The sequence below is a fragment of the Gossypium hirsutum genome, chromosome A01 (genome assembly GCF_007990345.1).
Source record: "Gossypium hirsutum isolate 1008001.06 chromosome A01, Gossypium_hirsutum_v2.1, whole genome shotgun sequence".
Taxonomy (NCBI): Eukaryota; Viridiplantae; Streptophyta; class Magnoliopsida; order Malvales; family Malvaceae; genus Gossypium; species Gossypium hirsutum.
The window spans coordinates 64,806,880-64,814,653 of record NC_053424.1 but is presented as its reverse complement, the minus strand read 5'-3'; the positions used below and the strand labels follow the sequence as shown (position 1 = coordinate 64,814,653).

The window sequence follows — 7,774 nt, the reverse complement described above, 5'->3', positions numbered from 1 at the left end:
GTAAGCTTTCTCATGCTCATGAATAACTTTGTATTATGTACTTGTGTTATAGTGAAAATGTGAATTGAGATGATATGCCATTACATGTGTTATGTGTTCATGATTACCGTTGTGGAGGCGTATATGTGGGCATATCATACATGCTAAGTGATAATGATTATAATGTGCTAACGATGCATATATGTAGTGATAGTGAGCTGAAAATTGGTAAGTAATATGTGTGTTTAATAACAAATATTTTAGCCTTGTGATTCTTGAGACTGTTGGATATAGTTGGCATGTCATAGGATTATTAGTGCTCACTTATATGTTATATGATTTGGATATTAAGGCCTAGGACATGTTTGGAGAGATAAAGGAATGTGAGCTAAGCTCCATTCAACGAGACATGTTTGGTGCATTGGAGAATGTTAGCTTATTGCTTCACTTTTGGGACATGTTTGACTCTATGAGTCTATGTGGTGTGTTGGAGATCCGTGTATCCGATGAGTGGTGGTAGTGCCCACTTTTATGTTTCATAGCTCAAGTGCCAAATTATCTATAAATATGATTGTGTGTATTGTGATGTATGCATGAATATGTATGTATTGACTTTGTAAATAAACTATTGATTATGCATGAAAAGTAAAATATGTCAACTACGTTGAGGCTGCTATAATTATGCTACTTAAATGTTTCACTAATACTTGATGAATTGTTTGCATGGTAGTTGTTCTAGGCATTCACTAAGCTTGTTAAGCTCACCCATTCCCTTCTTAAACCATTACAGATTAGTCGTGTGCCGGTGTGAGCGGTATGGTTTCTAGGGGTTATCCAAGAAAGTCCATTCCGTTTTTCATAGGTGTTATTGTTAACTGTTTACGTTTTGGGAATAAGGCAATGTGATAAACTTTTATTGGTAATTGTCATGATGTTTTTGGATGCTTCCATAGTCTATTCATTCTTAGGATTATGAGATTTGTTTCATACTATGTTGATTATTACTTGGGCCTAATTTTGATGTTTAAAACAGTTGATATGGACGATTTGATATTTATTCGGTATAGTAATGGATGCATGATGAATAGAATTGGTGTTGGAATGGTCAGTATGCTTATATTTGTTGTATTTTTTAGGTTTGAAATAGAAGTAATGATATTCGTGTGTTAAAAATGGTCCCTCTGTGATTTTGAAATGTGTAGGAAGTCAGAATCGTAAATTAGTATCGATACCATATCACGAGTATCGATACTCTAGGTAATTTTTACCGATATTTTTGAAAAGTACCGATATTTTCTTGAGTTTTTATTTTAGGCTATAAACAAAATGCTAATTTGGTATTGATTTTTCATATGGTATCGATATCGTGTAAGGAAAATATTGATACTTATATGCCAATATTGATACCTACATACTTGATTGAAAAATATAGCTAATTGTAAACTCGAAATTATATAGGGTTTTTCTTTATTTTTTTACCACCTTTTTACTTATTTTTTATGTTTATCTCGAGTAATTATTATTGAAATAAGTGAATTTTACTTCATTAGTAATTTTAGACATGAAAGTAGAAAGTATGTGAAATTATGCTTAATTACATGATTTTCAGGCATATTTTATATTAATTCATGTTAATTTATTAATGTGTGTATTTTTCACTATATAGGTAGGTTATGGAGACATGATGTAAATAAATAAAAGGTGGCCATGTAGAATTTATCCATATGGAAAGTAAGACCATGCAATTTGAGAATAGAGATTGACTACTTTACCCATTAAAGAAAGGTGATAAAAAGATGGACATGTCTTCTAAGTTTTGGACTGAAGAATTGTCTAACAAGAGGAATTAAAAGCCCAGTTTTGGCACTTGATATTGGCTGCCCAAAAAGTGTTTTTGAGATATTTAAATGAAGGTCCTTGATGTTAGAAAACAATCAAAATTTAGCCCAACAATTTAGATGTTGAAACCGCCCAGTACATAGCCATCTTTAGCTTGAAATTCAATATTCAAAATGAAGACTTGGTCATCTCTTTTCCTTGATACATGGTCGGGTACATGAGAGAGGGAAGGAAGGTAACTTTAAACTATTTTTAGTAAACTCAAACCCTACTCCTCACCTATAAATACCTTGCCATCCCTCAGCTCTAAATCATCTTTCATTCCTCATTTCCTCTACATTTCTCTCTTAGTTCTCTCAAATCCTTCTCCCTTTTTCCCTTACATAGCCATCCATTCCTTCTGCCTTTTTTAGTCTTAAAAGCTTTGTCAAAAACACTCTTTAGCCGGTTACCTTCTAAACCCTTAGTAAAAGAAGCTTCAATTAGAATGGAGGAGCGCTTTAGTCAGAATAGATCCAAAAGGCTGCTGAACTGAGCAGAGTAAAGCACCTCAGTTAGAATAGATCCAGAAGGTTGCTGAACTGAGTCAGTTAGAATAGATCCAAAAGGTTGCTGAACTGAATAGAGTTTACTCTTTCCTCTTGTTATGTATTCTAAACATGTTTGCTTTGAGTTTTATGCTTTTGACATCAACTATGATGTTTTAAATTTTATTTGCTGGGATAATTATATTAAGTTAATGAGATTTATTTAATTCATGTTAACATGTTTTGTGCCTCAGTCGATTATATTTTCAATTAATATCATGCTACATTTCTTTCATACATGATTAAGTGCACTCAGATTAGCTGAGCGATCCTAACAAGACGACGACTAGTAGATGCATAATTGAAAAGTGCAATGCTTAATTTAGGTCATTAAACCTAACTAAGTTAAGGTTCGTAATATCCTTACTTAGCTCTATTATCTTGCATTGTTTTTAGATTTATGTAATTAAATTGTTGCAAACATAAATGTCCCTATGACCTTACATAAATGCTAAAAAACCTTTAGTCTAATATGATTAGTAAAATGCATATTTAACTAAGTAAAAAATTCGAGAGGACTTAATTTGGTTTCCAAACCCATAAGAGATCGAGTTGCCATGGAAATAATACCGAACATGTTAGCATGATGAAATTAAATTGAATTAATTAATATAATTATCCTAGCTCATTTAAAGTTGATTGGTTTTTTATTGCTAAAGCCCTCATTCGTACATTTAGGTAAAATTGCATTTAGATTAGAAATTGCATAGGGATCATTCTTTGCATTTAATTTAATTTCATCTAAGCATCACAATCCTAAAATTGTTGAGTTTTATTTTACATCAAATTGTTAATTATAATGTTTCAATTAAATTGATTAAGCTATTACAGTCTTGCAGAGACAATAACTCATTTTTACTTAGTTATTACTTGAACGACTACGTACGCTTGTGTAAAATACATTACAACCCATTATAAGTTTTTGGCATCGTTGCCGAGGATTGTTGCCTTAATCATTTTCTTTGTGAAATTATTTTTACAATTTGTTTTATTTTATTTTAACCCTATTAATTTGTTTTTTATTCTTTATTTTTGTGATTTATTTTTAGGTGTTTTATGAGTTTAGATCGAATCATTGATCTATTACTCGTGGACCTTGAAATTGAGTGGACTTTTAGACAAAGAAGATGTGAGATATCTACTCAAAGACAAGCTGCAATGGAACTTGGAAATCAAAATGATGGACAAGGTAATAGAGTCAATTAAGTGCACAACCCAATCCTTATTGCTGATGAGAGGGATCGTGCCATAAGACAATACGCTGTGCCACTCTTCAATGAGTTAAATCCAGGAATTAGGAGGCTGGATATCAAGGGACCCCAATTTGAATTAAAACCAATGATGTTTCAAATACTCTAAACAGTGCGACAGTTTAGTGGTATGCCCATGGAAGATCTACACTTACACCTTCAATTATTCATGAAGGTAAGTGATTTATTCAAGATAGCCGGTGTAACTAAAGACACACTGAGGTTGAAACTGTTTCCATACTCATTGCGAGATCTAGTATGAGCATGGTGGAATTGATTGCCATCAAGTTCAGTACCTACTTAGCAAGAATTAGCAGAAAGGTTTTTGGTAAAATATTTTCCACCAAGTAAGAACGCAAAGTTGCAAAATGAGATAACAACTTTTCAACAATTGGATAATTTGTCTTTGTATGATGCTTGGGAACGATTCCAGGAACTACTTTGTTAGTGTCCTCATCATGGGATTCCTCATTGTATCAAATTGGAGACATTTTATAACAGTCTTAATGCACATACAAGATTAATGGTGGATGCTTTTGCGAATGGTGCGATTTTGTCCAAGTATTATAACGGGCTTATGAGATCATTGAAAGGACCGCAAGTAATAACTACCAATGGCCGACAAGTCGATCAATTTTAGGAAGACATGTAGTTGGAGTGCATGAAGTGGACACACTGACCTCACTCTCTACTCAAGTATCTTCTATTTCCTCTATGTTAAAATAGTTTACCACTAATGGTTTGAACAATTTTGTAGTTCAATCACTGAGTCAGTATGATGTAGTTTCTTGCATATACTGTGGGGATGGTCATTCTTACGAGAATTGCCCTTCAAATCCTGAATCAGTGTACTACATGAGGAACCAGTATCAAAACAGAAATAGACAAGGACTACAGTCCAATTTCTACAATCCATCATGTAGAACCATCTAAACTTTTCCTGGAATTAAGGAAATGGATCGAACAACAATCAAATGCAGCATAGACCTAACCAAACCTAAGGGTTTAACCATAAGTCCCAAAACTACTCTAAGTTGAATCATCAAATAGTTTAGATGAGTTGTTGAAGGCGTACATGGCGAAAACTAGCACCTTGATCCAAAGTCAAGCAGCAACATTGAAGAATCTGGAGAACCAGATGGGTCAATTAGCTACTGAGCTTCATAGTAGACCACAATAAGCCTTGTCGAACGACACAGAAAATCCAAGAAATTGGGTAAGGAACATTGCAAAGTGGTAGAGTTATGAAGTGGTAAGATTTTGGAACCTAAAAAGGTTATGGTTGAAGATGAGCCTACTGAAAAGGAGGAAAGTCAATCGACAGTTGAAGTTCCTACAACAGAAAAGCCGGATGCTGAAAAATCTAATGAGGTAAATCCTAAACTAGTGAATTTTGAAAAACTAACAACCTCTTTTGCAGATTTACCTCCTTAGAAAAGTTGTCCATATTAACCTAGAGTTTCATATCCTTAAAGACTTCAACAGAACAAGCATAAACATGAGGTACAATTCAAGAAATTCTTGGATGTTTTAAAGCAGCTAAATATCAACATACTGTTGGTAGAGGCTTTAGAAAAAAATGCCCAATTACGTGAAGTTTAAGAAGGATATCTTGTTCAAGAAGAAACAACTTAGTGAGTTTGAATTGTCGTTTTGACGAAGAAGTGTAGTGCGCTTTTACAGAACAAGCTACCGCTAAAATTGAAGGATCCTGGAAGTTTTACGATACCTTGCAACATTGAAGAATCATATTACAGTAAAGCTTTGTGTGACTTAGGAGCAAGCATCAACTTGATGCCTAGATTTATTTTCAAGCTGTTAGGAATAGGTGAAGTAAGACCCACTATTGTAACACTTCAACTTGCGGATCAATCATTAGCATATCTCGAAGGAAAGATCGAGGATGTTTTGGTAAGAGTTGATAAATTTATTTTTCATGTTGATTTCGTTGTTTTGGATTTTAAAGCAGATAAGGAAGTTCTAATCATCCTAGGGAGACCTTTCCTAGCCACTTGACAGATGTGCAAAAAGGCAAACTCACTATGCGAGTTCAAGATGATAAGAGTTAACGTTTAATGTTCTAAAAGTGATGAAGTTTCCTGATTCAATGGAAGAGTGTTCAGTAATGGAAGAATTAGAAACCTTAGTTTCTATGGGAAGTAATTTTGAAGAAGACCCATTGGAAAACACTTTAGTGTCTGAACCATTCGAAGATGAAAAAGGTAATGAAGGTTTGGCTTTGATAGAAGCTAATCTGAGGAGTTATATGCAACCAATACGGTTTGAACCGCTAGAGTTGGAAGTTCAGAAATTTGTATAATCTAAGTGATCAATCAAGGAACCGCCTAAACTCAAACTAAAGGTATTTTCGCCTTACTTAAAATATGTTTATCTCGGTAATAGTTCTACTTTACCTGTGATTATTTTAGTGAAATTGACAGAACATTAAGAGGGCAATTGATTGCTGTCTTAAAGAAATTTAAGAAGGCAATTGGTTGGACCATAGTTGACTTACGAGGCATAAGGCCTTCCTTTTGTATGCATAAAGTTATTTTAGAGGAAGGTGAGAAAGGTAAGATTGATAGGCAAAGGAGACTTAACCCTATCATGAAAGAAGTGGTTTGAAATGAGGTAATTAAATGGTTAGATGCAGGAATTATTTACCCCATCTTAGATAGTTCTTGGGTAAGTCCGATGCAATGCTTACCGAAGAAAGGTGAGTTCGTGATTGTTGAGAATGAACGAAATGAGTTAATCATAATGAGAATTGTTACGAGTTGGAGAATCTGTATTGACTATAGAAAGCTGAACAAAACCACTCGTAAGGATCATTTTCCTTTACCTTTATTGGATCAAAATTTTAAATCAATTGGAATGTAACAAATTTTATTGCTTTTTATATGGATATTCGGGATACAACAAAATAGTTGTAGCCCTAGAAGACCAACATAAAACTACCTTTACCTGTCCATATGGTGCATTTGCTTTTAGGCGAATGCCTTTCAGCTTATGTAATGCACCAGCCACATTTCAGCTATGTATGATGGCAATTTTCACTGATATGATTGAAAATTATGTCAAAGTTTTCATGGACGATTTCTTTGTGTTTGGTAATACTTACGATATTTGTTTGAATAATTTGGCTAAGGTACTCAAAAGATGTGAGGAGACAAATCTCGTCTTTAACTGAAAGAAATGCCATTTTATGGTTAATGAGGGAATTGTCTTAGGGCATAAGATTTCCAAAAATGGAATTGAAGTGGATAAAGCAAATGTGGATGTAATTGAAGGATTACCACCTCCAGTTAGTGTGAGAGGAGTTAGAAGCTTTTTAGACCATGTTGGTTTTTACCACAGATTTATAAAGGATTTTTCAAAAATTTCTAAACCCTTATGTATGCTTTTAGAAAAAGATGTTTTTATTTTAATAAAGAATGTTTAGAAGCTTTTGAAAAATTGAAAAACCAATTAATTTTAGTCCCAATAACTATCACACTTGATTGGAACTCTCCTTTTGAGTTAATGTATGATGCAAGCAATTTCGCTGTTGGAGCTATGATGGGCCAAATAAGGAATAAAGTCTTTCATCCTATTTACTATGCAAATAGAACTTTGACAGGAGCCTAGATCAATTATACGGTAACTAAAAAAGAACTCATTGCTATATTTTTTGCTTTTGACAAGTTCTGTTCATATCTTATATAGGTACCAAAGTTACCATATTTATCGACCATGCTACCATTAAGTACTTACTCATGAAGAAAGATGCTAAACTGAGGCTAATTCGATGGATACTGTTACTCCAAGAATTTGAATTTGAGATCTGGAAACACAAAAATATACACACTTTTTCATGTTATTTTTAACTCAAATTCATGCAGTTTCGGTAAAATTCATGTCGAAAAATAAATAATATTTATAAAATAATTTAATTGCACCTACATTATGAAAATGTTGAATTTTAATTAATTTTATATCAAATTTTAATTATTTTCGACAGATTACGGCTCAACAGTCATTGCTAGAAGCACAAAATCGAGAAGAAATTTTGAAGCATCAAGGTGAATTAATTTTTTTAGCCTAAGATGGTCCAAATTATGTGTATTAATTCATAATATA

At 33.3% G+C, this 7,774-nt stretch overlaps 1 non-coding gene across 1 annotated transcript; it reads right to left on the bottom strand.

Moving 5' to 3' along the window:
* Nucleotides 1-4,014: 4,014 nt before the first annotated feature.
* LOC121206504 (small nucleolar RNA R71) lies at nucleotides 4,015-4,120 on the bottom strand. Its single transcript, XR_005901543.1, has one exon. It is a non-coding gene; the product is annotated as a small nucleolar RNA R71 (small nucleolar RNA).
* Nucleotides 4,121-7,774: the final 3,654 nt, after the last annotated feature.